This window comes from Euprymna scolopes, chromosome 28 (assembly GCF_053919585.1).
Source record: "Euprymna scolopes isolate OS-2025 chromosome 28, ASM5391958v1, whole genome shotgun sequence".
Taxonomy (NCBI): Eukaryota; Metazoa; Mollusca; class Cephalopoda; order Sepiida; family Sepiolidae; genus Euprymna; species Euprymna scolopes.
The window spans coordinates 40,299,104-40,313,235 of record NC_136509.1 but is presented as its reverse complement, the minus strand read 5'-3'; the positions used below and the strand labels follow the sequence as shown (position 1 = coordinate 40,313,235).

General features: G+C 30.0%; 1 protein-coding gene across 1 annotated transcript in view; it reads left to right on the top strand.

The window, feature by feature from the left end:
• Positions 1-14,132, top strand: part of LOC145249363 (carbonic anhydrase-related protein 10-like) — a gene marked incomplete at its 5' end in the record, with an annotated part of 1,273,381 nt that overhangs the window by 605,510 nt on the left and 653,739 nt on the right. The window lies entirely within an intron of this gene.

Below are 14,132 nucleotides of genomic sequence, written 5' to 3'. Positions count from 1 at the left end.
CTTAGCACACACCTCCAACCACCCGCTAGTATTATGTAAAAAGAAAGGAGTCTGTTTGTTACTTAATTACCTATCTGTGTATTTAGTTATGTATTTAACTATTTGCTTAACTCTTTCTTAACGCCCTTATTTAACTCTTTTTTATGGTCCGTGATTGTTTAGGCTCTAAGTGTGCCTTAACAGTCGAGCTCATCTAGTTCTGTTTCGTCTCTTAGGTCTCTTAGTGTGTGTTAGAATATATAGCAACATATACATAACGTCATACCTGTCTTCTTCTGGTGTTTATTCTGGGAGGATTCGTTAACGTCTTGGTGAAGCTGGTTCTGTTACAAAAAAGACGCTGGTTATACGAACACAAGACGCTGTATTTTTTATATATATTTTCTTAATTCACTCCGAGACATTTCGTCACAGCAGAACTGGAGTGAATGACGATATTTGGCTTGCGGTTTCTCTGTATCTATTTGGAAACCGTCGCCCCCTTATAGCGGAGCTTGTTTAACACATCTTCGGAACTCTTGACATGTCAGATCCGGTCCCGATTTCATACCTTCCGGTGCAACGTGATCGGTCATAGTGTTTGATTCATGTCACAGCATGATCCCTTCACCCTTTCTGCCCCTGCAATGCTCGCTCGACTATTTTTTCCAACGATTCTATCTATTGTTTCCTTTACTAGATAAAATTAAATAGACAACTAGATAGATAAATAGATAGACCGATATCTGAATAAATGCTTTCTACCTGGCCTTGCCCGGTGATTGCATAACACCGTGACCTATATCTTGACTAAGTTTTAATAACGATTGCATATGCACGAACACACACGCACGCATGCACGAACACGCACACACACGCACACACACACACACACACACACATATATATATATATATATCTATATATATACATTAATAAAGAAACATTACTATTTTAGTGAAGGAAAAAATATCTTGAGAACTTTTACAAGAAAATTTTTCATCTTTATAGGCGATGTTTTTTTTCTTAATTAATTTTACAGATCAAAATTGAAACTATTTTTACGTTTTAAACCCTAAAGGTCCAATTCATCTCTTCTTCTCTTGTGTCCTGAACTTTATTAATTTTAATGTTTTTAAAAATATTTCAGACATCAGACTGCAACAGTAGCTAACAGGCACATTTTTGTGTGTAGGGCGAGACAAAAAATATCAAATTATTTAAGTTTTGCGAGTGATTTTTTTTAGATTTAGCAAAAAAGTTACGTATCCTGATAATAAAGTTCAAAATGTTTTAATTTACGTAAGCATACATGACATTATCATGCGTAAAAGGTTATTGACAAACGTGACGCGTTTCTCTCTCTCCATCTCTCTCTCGCTCTCTCTCGCTCTCTCTCTATTTGTTTCTCTCTATATATACGTATATATATATATGCATAAGCCTGAAGACTCCTTGTTTATATATATATATATATATATATATATATATATATATATATATATATATATATATATATATATATATATATATATGCATAAGACTGAAGAATCCTATAGTGGATGAAACGCGGAATATTCAGTGTAACTTAATCGCCATATATATTTTTTAACTTTATATATATATATATAAATATATATATATATATAATGTATATATATCTCGTAATGTAAGTTACTTGAATATAAGGTATTATTATTGATATCCATCAATGACATCGCAGATAAAAGTGTATCCAAAATTAGTATGTTTGCTGGTGAACCCTCACTTTAAAATAGACATCAGAAACAAACAAATGCACAATGGTAGAAAGCCAAGAAAACGACCTTCAGTCTGCAGTGGAATGAAGACGTAAGTGGATGGTAATATTTAATATGAATAAGACGAACCTTTCAAAAATGTCTTAAATTTAGTAATCCCAGCTATAATAAGCACAAACTTCCATTACTGCAATGTTGTATCGCTCTGCTTTGTAAATAATTTAATGGAACATGCCCTGATATTTTAAAAAAAGTATGCTGCATATATATATATATATATATATATATATATATATATATATATTATTTTCCCTTGGTTTACATTTTTTTTCGCCCACATTTTAGGAGGTATTACTTTTTTATTTTATTTAAATATCATTTATTAATTATTAATTAATAATTACTACGTGCAGAAAAGTAACTCATCTATATACATGCATGTTTCAGAGTTTCCTCTTCGTCAGTATAGCTAGACTTAATTGACAAGGATCGAATCTACAACAGCTCGATCAGTAGTCTAGTGTGTTACCACGTAACCACCGGGTCCTTGCCAATTTTTATGCACGATTTGCCTTGTTTGGGGTGAAAATGTAATTAAAATGAAATAAAATATATAAAAAAGTAATACGTCCTAAAATGCTGGCGAAAAAAAAAACAAAGGGCAAATAACTCCTTTCTTATAATAAACGCTCAGGGAGCGGAAAAGAAAAAAATTAATACGGAATCTCTCATAAAAAAAAATAAATAAAATTCAACAATCTTGCATTTATAGCGATAAAAATCGTGCATAAAAATTGGCAAGGACCCGGTGGTTACGTGGTAACACACTAGACTACTGATCGAGCTGTTGTAGATTCGATCTTTGTCAATTAAGTCTAGCTATACTGATGAGGAGGAAACTCTGAAACATGCATGTATATAGATGAGTTACTTTTCTGCACGTAGTAATTATTAATTAATAATTAATAAATAATATTTAAATAAAATAAAAAAGTAATACCTCCTAAAATGGTTTTAAGGTAGGTTTTGTGTTAGTCTACCAGGCTACAAATATCAAATAAACACCACTTTTTAAAAAATAACAGACGTAGTGGTAATTTTATAGAATTTCTGCCGATGAAATATACTGCACCTTCACCAATATTTCAATTACAGTCATTTGTTTTTTCCTAGTTTTGCATGTGAATGAAAAATATCTGATATTTCCCCAAAACCTCTGGCCCTGATGAAGGGGTGACTAAAACTTGTTGCTATGGTTTCCAGTGATCTGAAAAAAAACAGCAAGGGAAGACTTGATTTACAAATATATCTCATTTGCTATATCCCCCCTCCATTGTAAATAGAGTACGACTATGAATATCCCCAGTAGCAGTAATCCTTATACACTTTAAAATTTACTTTATGTATGAAAACCAAAGAGGGCAGATATAACAAAGGAGAAATATTTGGAATCTAAACCCCCCCCTTTGCTGTTATTTTAGATCATTTAGAACTACAGTTGTAAGTTTTAATCCCCCATCCATCAAGGTTTGGGGGGAATATATAAATATATATATATATATATATATATATATATTTAATCACAAATTATTATACGAAGTTATAATCTTATGTGTAAATTTTTCAGTTTTTACCTCAACAGTGCTCAATACATAGGTAGAGCTAGGTAGTAAGTTATGAATATATATGGACCTTTAGCTACATGGAATATTCCGCGTTTTATTCTCGTAAGAATTCCGCGTTTCATTCTCGTGAGAATTCATCAGGAAGCTACACAGAATATATTTTCATAACTTACTATATATATATATATATATATATATATATATATATATATATATGTATATATACTAGCAAAAGTACCCGTCGTTGACTGGTTTCAGAAACAGCCTACATAAAATGGACTCTGATTTATGAAAGTATGATAGGTTACGAAAAGGAAGGGTTGTAAAGAGATAGCTTCGAATTTGGGGGTATCAAAACCAAAGCAAAATATGATGAAAGTAAAAATAAAATAGATAAACCACATAATTTATTATACCATACCTGTTAACACTGAAACACTTATCACAATATTCTGTGGATCGATATCAAAACCCTTGTTAAACTTTGTGACATATTTCGATTATATGGAGGTCAGGCACGAACGAACACCCCATAATTATATTATACCATATTTCTTCAAACTGAAACATAATTATCAAAGTATACTTACGCATATAGATATGAAAAGTCTTTATTAAAGTTTGTGCCTATTTCAATTCTATGGAGGCCAGGTTCGAACGCAAACCCCACCATTTTATAATACTATCCCTATTTAAGTTAAAACATACTTATCAAAGTATTATTATGTAATCTATATCAAAAACCCTTGTAAACGTTTTTTTTTTTTTAATTTTTAATTATTTTTATTTCCATACTTTGTGGACAAGGCGCGAATGCAGACCCCACAATTTTAATGAACCACCGTTCTGCCAGATCAAACATACCCATTCCTGTGTCTCGATACATCTTCTTTCATTATATGTGATCAGTTTTCTATAATAGTCAACCATACATGAACTTATTCGTGACCAGACACACACACACACACGTTCACACTTATATTATTGATATATTTCTGTGGAAATATACTTTGTTTCCTTATAATATATATCAATACTTATTTAAGAAGCTCGATATAATTACAGACCAATATACTGAATGAATGACAAAATCTATATCTCAAATATATATCTCTTAAAACTTATTCCTATAATTCTTTTTGCCCTTAACGCATGAGAAGAAATAACAACAATCAATCCATCAGAAGGAACGGAATGAATAAAATCCGAAAATAAGAAGAAAAGCTGTAAATACCTCATACTATATTTCAATTACGCCATTTTGGATTTAGAAATAAAGTCACTAAACCTATCTATTCATACTAAGAAGTTCTATTAATTCCACTACGACTTACTTAATGAAAATATAAGTTTTAACAGTGCAAAAATAGACAGAGGGGCGAATGAAGGAGGGTTATTAGATGATCAAAACATTGAAGTGAATTCACTTTTCAACTGCAGAAATAGTGGTGAATGTCCGTTAGAAGATAGATGCCTCATTTCCAATATAGTATATAAATGTGAAGTAATAGATAATAAAAGAACTAGAACATATACTGGAGCCACAGACCCTAGCTTTCAAGATAGGTTTAATAATCATACAGCATACTAACAATAAGAAGAATACAACACCATTAGTAAATTGCATTAGAAAATTAAGAAAAAATAAAATTGAAAAGAAATTGAAATGATCGATATTGGGAAATGTTAGTAAATACTCATCAAATAAGACTGGCCGGTGTAACCTTTGTAATCTTGAATCGTATCATCTAATAATATCTCAAGTAAACCTTCTTTACGAACGCCATGAAGTAATTCAAAGCTGTTTACATGGATCTAAGTATACATTATCTCGACTAAAACCTAATTAGAAGTATACATTAGTTTTAATTAAATTAACGTACCAAGCATGAAAAATTAATTTTAATTAATGGAAATTAATATATAAATAAGTAATTTAATTTATAGAGATTAATATATAAATAAATAAAATTTAAAATAAATTTTAAAAAATATTAAAAAATAAAGTAATAATATTGTTTGGATAAATAAATAAATCTAAATTAAGTATAACAATAATTTTAATAATAAATTAAACCTAAAATAAATGGAAAGGGTATGATTTTTTTATGTTCTATTGTATTGAATGATTTAAAACTATCACTATAATATATAGTATAAATAGTATTAAGTTTTATAATATAAGTTCATAACTAGTTTAATTTAATGTAATATGTAAGCAGTGTATGATAAACGCTTATCTAATAATATTTCGGCTTAAATATAACATGTTTTGAAGAATAGATTAGAAGAAATTGTATTAAACTATTATAATATAATAATTTACGAATTTTCTCTCTGGATATATAATTAGCTGATAAAGATAAATAAAGTAATAAGACTAAAACGTTATAAACTAATTAAATAGGCTGAATGTATTTAGATATTGATAGCAAATATTGTGGAAAGATATAACTGAATTAATATTTTAAATGAACCATGAAGGTAAGTATGATAATATATCTCACATAATGTAGTATTTAATTGTAGAGCGATAAATAAGAGCATACAACTATATCCTGTAATATGGATAAAAAATTAAATATTAAATTAGATTATGGAATAGTAATTCATCGAAATATTATAACTTCTGGATATATCGCAATGTTTAGACGTGTAAAACTTTAGTTTGCTAAGAATATTAGTTTATCGATAGGAATGATAGATTTGTAATAATCATAATATTATAAACGGACTTATAGTATTTAGATTCTAAATATTAACCTACAAATCAACTGTATATGTTGGAACAAGTGATTATTATACGATTGATGTGTGAACTCATATACATAGCCAAAAGAGTTAATTGTTAGAATAGATGTAAAAACAATATAGTTATAATAGGGTATATCTATTGAACTTAAATTAAGGTAAACTATTTATATATATATATATATATATATATATATATATATATATATATATATATATATATATATACATACATTAACCAAACGCCTGTAAATTTATTTCGGAATTATATATTAAATTACAGGAAGGAAAAAGGGAAGGAAAAGGGAAAAAAGCAATGCATAAGGTGGGAGGGGCTAAAGTAAAGGTAAATTGGAAGTAAAAATAATCTATAATATTATGCCTAAATAACATTAATAATTCTTAAATAACTAAAAATAAAATAAGAATTAGATTTCACTTAAATATCCATTTATTCCATAAAACATTATATGATGAGAATACATTGTAATCTAATTATTAGGAGAATTAGGATCTATTCAATGTTAAACTAAAATTATACTTAACTAAGTAACTAGTTCGATAAATGCTTATTAATACTAAATTTGTCGAATATTAGATTTGTAAAAGTATGTGAAATGTGAACTTTAAAATATTACTTTCAAAATAATAATTATTATTATTATAATGATAAATAAAAAATAAATGTAGATGTAAGACCTAACTAATTCATAGTTAGATATTAAGCAAAAATGAATTATAACTTAATGACTTATCACTATCGATTGAAAGTGTTTCAATACTAACATTTTTTATTCAACGTATTAGTTAATTAATTTATGATATACACTGAATTAATCATAAAAAATATTAATTTAAAGACATTAGAACTCTATAAACATTACTTATTAGTGAAATTAAAGGATAGAAAGTGTTAAGAATAAATGATAAACAAACTTAATTGATATATCAATGGATTTGTTCAAAGGGTGATAACTCTATTGTACTAATAATTAAATTAATTTTAACTTTTTTTTCGCTTAAGGTAAATAATAAACGTAAAGGATGATTTAGCGAAATTATAAATCTACATTCAAACGTAATTACATGTTTAGAATTTACTAATACTAAGACTTATAATTGAAGTAATAATAAACTTGATTTTAACAGTTAAGTGAGCTTAATTATGTATAGTTTACAAATATAAATTAATAAATTATTCAATATAACTGTAAATTTTAGACATGTTTTTTTAGTTTCGTATATGCACACGTGTGTAATTATAATTGTGTATATTAGTTTCATAAATATGGATACATTTATTACAATTAATAAATTTACTATTTATTAAAGGGAACATTTTTGGCAGCATATACCTAAATAGGTACGAATAGGTGGGTTTAGTAGCTTTATTTCTAAATCCAAAATGGTGTGATGGTAACATATTATAAGGTATTTACAGCTTCTCTTCCAATTTTCGGATTTTAATCATGTCAAAATACACTTTATTTCCTTTTGATGGATTGAATGCTGCTATTTCTCCTGAAGTTGGGGACAAAATATATTCCCGAATTGATCTAATAATTAAGTGATTGATTTTGTTCTACGGAACAGATACTGTCAAGAACTGCAAACTGAATTAAAGGAATAAATTATAAGAGGTGAACATCATGAACTTTGGAATATAGACTTTTGTAATTTATTCACTATATATATATATATATATATATATTTATGCATATATATATATGTATATATATATGAAATATTCTGTCTGTGTGTGTGTCTGCGTGTGTACATTTCCCTACCGAACTACTCTGTCAATTTTTAGTCTACAAACTAAAGATTTGACATCGGAGGTATTGAGATTAGGGAGAATCTTTGTAATCGGTTTTCGGAGAGGAATTTGGCTTTTCAAAAGGTCAAAGTTCAATTATTTGACCTTTGAAAACTCTACCCAACTCCTCCGCTAATTTTGGGTCTAAACACTTGAAATTTTAGATGTAGGTTACTTGGACATGAGCCATCTTTTTAATTGTATTTGAGCCCAAAACAATAAATGTTAGGGGGTAAGAATTGGGGTCAAAGTTTTAAAATGTTTGATCTCTGTGGTGTCTACCAAGTTACTCAGTTAATTTTTGGTCTAAACATTTTAAATTTTCATAAAGTGTATTCAGACATAGGGCAAGATTTGTAATCGGTTTTTTGGCCGAGAATTTGGCTGCCAAGAAGTCAAAGTTCAGAAGATTCGACCTTTGTGGCCTCGAGCAAACTATTCAGCTAATTTTGGGTCTAAACATTTAAAATTTTACATAAAGGGTATTCAAACATGCAGCACGTTTTTTTTTATCCGTTTTGAGCGAAAATGTGGCTGCTAAAAGGTCAAAGAAATTTTATACACAGTAAATTTCAAAACCTATACATCTGCGACAAGAATACCTCTCACATTTTAAACTTTCAATTATATGTTGCTAATGAACTTATGCAAGTCCCAATTATGTTATAATTTAGTTAATAACTCATAGGGAAGATCGCATGTCAAAATGTGCGAAATAATTCTGCCTCATCCTGTATGATTTACTAATGTAAATGCTAAATGTCAATAAGGGGTCAACCAAAGGAAGCAGAGTTAGGCAACTTTTAATGTATTTGGTGCCTAGATGTGTGATTGTAGGGGTTAACATCTGTGCCGTGCACCAACACTCGGACAATAAAAAAACGGGTATTAGTCAACATGGAGAGGGGAAACTGACGATTAGATAAATTTAAAGAAAATAACCTATCAAATCCCGATATGCTCAACCCATCCTTAGCATATTACACTTCTATTTTCGTCATATTACTCTTCACTGAAGTTAAAGATAAAAGAAAGAATTTGTCAAATTTTACTGGACATGTTTCGTCTTCGGGCAATATGCAATTTTCTTAATGTTGTGTTTATTTCTTCATTAATTTTTTTTTTTTTTCGGATCTAAACTAAGACTTGATTTGTTTCACTTTTCTTCTTTTTTTTTCTTCTTTTTTTTGCTAACTTCAGAGGTCCAATTCCCGTTTGCTTCGTCTTCTTCCGTCGATTTAATTAAGCTAACTATTTAGAGAAAAGTTTTAGTCGCCACGTCCGTGCCGCTGGTTTATGTAAATCAGGGTCAACTTGAAATAAACTCTTGATTAATTAAACCTAAAACCGGGAACACAATTTTCTTCACAAGATTTCACGCTGACTCATCGACTAACTCATCAAATTGAGTTGTCTAATTTAATTTTATTTAAATAAATAATTGCATACTTTGGATCGGAAGGTTGTACACTTGCCTACGTATACTAAATAATAGTGGCGATGATTTTTATTATAAAAGTCCCTGGTAATATCATATGAGTTTATCTAATGATACATGTTTCCTGACTTAAAATGCTTAACATTTCTTGATCATTAGTTCATTAAAGCTTGTATATATATATATATATATATATATATATATATATATATATATATATACATTTGTAGTCATCGACATACAGTCCTGTTTCGTTGTATCACAACTCATCAGTGTCGCTAGACTAGCATCTCTCCCAAGCCAAGGATTGAATCTAGAACCGTCGTGTTGATAGTCGACAGTTCTTATTCATCTTATATGAATGAGAAAATCGAATGGAAAGAAAATGAATGAAAACAAATGAAAAACATTAAAAGACAAATAATGAAATGTAATATAATATATATATATATATGAGTAAATATATATATAAGAATATATATAAGGATATATATATAAGTATATATATAAGTATATATATATTCATATATATACTTATATAGTAATTTATAAAATATATATGGCGATTAAGCTACACTGAATATTCCGCGTTTCATCCACTCTAGGACTCTTCGGGCTTATGCGCGAATTCTGTGGTTGTTTATCGTTTTTATATGCTCCTCTTCTATTGAGATTTTAGTTAGCCAATCAGCTTTCTAGTATCCACCGCACCCTTCCTATCAGCCAATGGGCATGCATTTATCGAACAAAGGATCTGTTTTAAAACTAGGTTAGTGTTTTTCTTTTTTTTTTGTTAGTTTATATATAAATATATATATATATATGTGTACATACATATATGCACATATATATACATATATATATAGATACATATATGTGTGATCGTTTATGTATATTCATGTTTATTTAATTTATTTATTTGTTTATTTTCTATTGTTTTTGTTAGTTTTAAAACTATTTTGTATCGCTATCCTAGAGTAAATTTTATCTTGTGAACACAGTTATTTGCTATTTCTCTTCTACAGTTTAATAGATGTTGGGGTACAGGATAGCAAATTTTTCATGAAGGCATAATCTACATGGGTCGTCTAGGTCCCTACACGTGGTAACTTGTCTTATTATTTTCCATTCGACTACCGGCGAATGTCCGATTTCTTTGCGTTCCCAGTATTTATTCGCTAGTGTTGTTTTTATACAGTGTAGGAATAGATACTGATAGGAAGGGCGCGGTGGATACTAGAAAGCTGATTAACTAACTAAAATCTCAATAAAAGATGATCATATAAAAACGACAAACAACCACAGAATTCGCGCATAAGCCTGAAGAGTCCTAGAGTGGATGAAATGCGGAATATTCAATGTAGCTTAATCGCCATATATATTTTATAAATTACTAACTAGCTCTACCTACGTATTGAGCACTTTTGAAGTAAATACTTAAAGTTTACGCATAAATCTATATTTTCGTATATTAATTTTATGTGAGTAAATTAAGTAGTTATACTTATATACATATATCCTTATATATATTTATATATACTTATATATACTTATATATATATATGCTTATGTATATATATATATATATATATATATATATATATATATGTATATATATATTACATTTCATTCTTTGTCTTTTAATGTTTTTCATTTGTTTTCACTAATTTTCTTTCCATTCGATTTTCTCATTCATATAAGATGAACTACAGTTGTCTTGGTGTATATTCAGATAAAACTCGTAAATTGCTAAGAAAACTCCGAAAATATGAATACTTTCTTGACCGGCATTGCTTTTTTTACAAAGATATCACCACTTATCAAGGCCCAGGGGCACTCGAGGATAAGGGTTAAGAGTGTACATTGGTCCATTGGACAATATCATGTGTAATCGTTAGAAGTGTAAATTTGATAAATTGGATTACTTAAGGGGAATGATGAACTTGTTTACATTGGACTTGAAGACGGTCATATTGCAGTCAGCTGGAAAGCAGGTAAATGGAGGAGAGCTCCACAGATCTGCAGTTCTAAGAAAGAAGCGTTCTTCGTGGAATCTACGTTTAAGTTTAGGCACAGATAAAGAGTAGGGGGTGACCATAGATTGGAGCCTAGATGAACATTTTCTATAAAAATAACGATAATAATATCTAAAATCTAGAAAGGAAAATTATTCATTCTTTGATTCTAAACTGGTATAGATTTCGTTTGGGGGGAAGTCCGCTTTCGAACAACTCAGTAAAAAATTATCAATAAGTTTCTTTCTTATGTCGTCAGCTTATTCTTGAAGAATCTACGTAAGGGAGTTATCTTTTTTATTTTCTTATAATTTTCTTCTAGCTGAGAATGGAGTATCCTACTGAATGACAGACATTAGCCCGCTATCTCACACATTCAAACCTGAGATATATTTTTTTCAGATTCTAATCATCCCTTTAAATTGCTTATACCGATCTTGCACTTGGTTCACCGGGTATACTTGCAATATTAGAATTATTTAATGAGTTCTGTTGCTCTTATTCCTATGGAAGTATGGTGTTCTGAAGATTCCAATTTGTTTTTGTTTTTGTTTTTGTTTTTTTCGTGTCGTACATAAGACCTTTGTATGTCGTGTGTGTCTGTATATGCGTATATGTCTAGAGAGAGAGAGAGAGAGAGAGAGAGAGAGAGGAGAGAGAGATGGGGGGAATAGGCTGTAACACTTTACTCTAGGCAACTCCGAGTAGCATCTTGTAATATATATATATATATATATATATATATATATATATATATTACATAATGTTTTGATAAGTCATCGGTGCCGTCAGTTTCAAACTGATAATTAGGGAAACGTTTTAGATACCCATATAAAGCTCTTATCAGCTAGATATGTATTGGTTGAAGAGAGCTTGATATGGGTATCTAAAACGGTCCCTAATTATCAGGTTTGAAACCGACGGTACCGATGACTTATCCCATCTAAACTTTCTGTAAACAAAACATAAATAACACGCTCTTATTTTCGGATTTTTTCTTATAATAAAGCACTCTGCTAAAATCCTTTTTCAACTCCTAATATGTATAGCATTCTTTAACATAGGGCATAACCGCTCACGTATTAAATATTTAGTATTAATATTCGTAGCAGGTGTACGGAACGAATTGTTTTCAATGATTGCTGTCTATCAAAGTTAATATGTTTGCCTTTTATTTATAAATGAGGAATTGAATGTTCAGCTGCTGATTTTGTAGGATTAAGATTGAAAGAATATTCTATTGATTCCATTATTATCATAATTTATTAACTACTACTGATTGTATATGTCTTTGCGTATTTCTGACTTGTATATGCGAAGAAAGTTCCAAAAGTAATGACTCCTATTCTTTTTTTTCATTTCGCCCGAGTAAATCAAAGGGGGTTGCAAATTTGATTGTTATGATAACTGAACATGCATTCATGGTCTGAATGTTTCATCTCTCTGTTGCAGATATTGGCGGCGTGAGACTCTAAGAAATCAACCCCTGTCATAGACGAGGGTCAGAAGCAGAGATGTGTCATTTAATTCCTGTTGTCCAAAGTGCATTGTGATTGGTAGTGACTTTCTAGAAAAATAATTTCTAAAGCATCAAAGGTCGCTCGTTTACATGGTACCGTTACCGTCTTCTTATCTCTTCAACTTTCAGAGTTTATAAGATAGGATGATCCTCGTATGACAAAGGGCGGGACTGGATGTCCATGCACAACATCGATCATCGATGGCAAAAGTATATTCAAAATGGTGGTTACTATGTTGAAAAGTACATTTTGGAGCACGAAAGGTCGTTCGTTTTAATAGTACCATTCTCGTCTTCTACTTTTTGAATTACAAAAAATAAAAAGAGATTTGCACCGTCACTATATTTAGTTATACTATTTTATACTGTGATGATAACTTTGGAATCAATCTCGTATCGTGTAAGGTTTTTGGTTTTCTAATCAACAACCAACTGTGGTTATTTATATTAGCGTACGCTTCTCCCAAAACAGCAATAATTTTTAGGAGGATCAAATATCACACTATCCTTACTACGTCCACTGAAAAGAAAGAAGGTAATGCTTTGATGGCAACAGAACATATGCTATATTATATTTCCAAATACCAAAACAAAGCCTAAGGTGACAAAATAATGACCACAAAGCAAAAACCAATACCCCTTAAAAGAAGGAGATAATGATTAACAAGCTAATCTCATGATCACAGAAAACATACTGCACTGCCTTTCATGAAAATGAAAGAGAAGGCTTGAGAAGACTGTACCATGATGAACGAATATATGCTACGCCTCGAAAGGGGGAAATAATGCTTGGGAGGATGATATAATTATAGAATACGTACGATGGTACATTCCTCAATAATATACTAATATACTAATTCACCCGAAAGGGGGAGGTAATGGATCGAAGCATCGTACGTTGACCACAGAACGGATATTACACTACCCCCCCACCAACTAATATAAAAAGAAATTTAAGAAGAATGTAATGTCTGAAAGTATTGTACCATGCCAACAGAATAGATACTACACTAAATCCTTTAAGTTGTGCATTGATCGTACGATATCGGCTTCAGATGTAGGATTTATAGCATGGTATCGGTTTCAGTCAGACAAACATGCACCAAACTACTTTAGTAATAGGTATGGGTAAAACCTTGCTCAGTATAGAACGTATAAGCGATTCAAATTAGTGACTTTTTGGTATTAAAATTCCTATCAGAAAATTCAATTTCTGAACAGCTGAAATC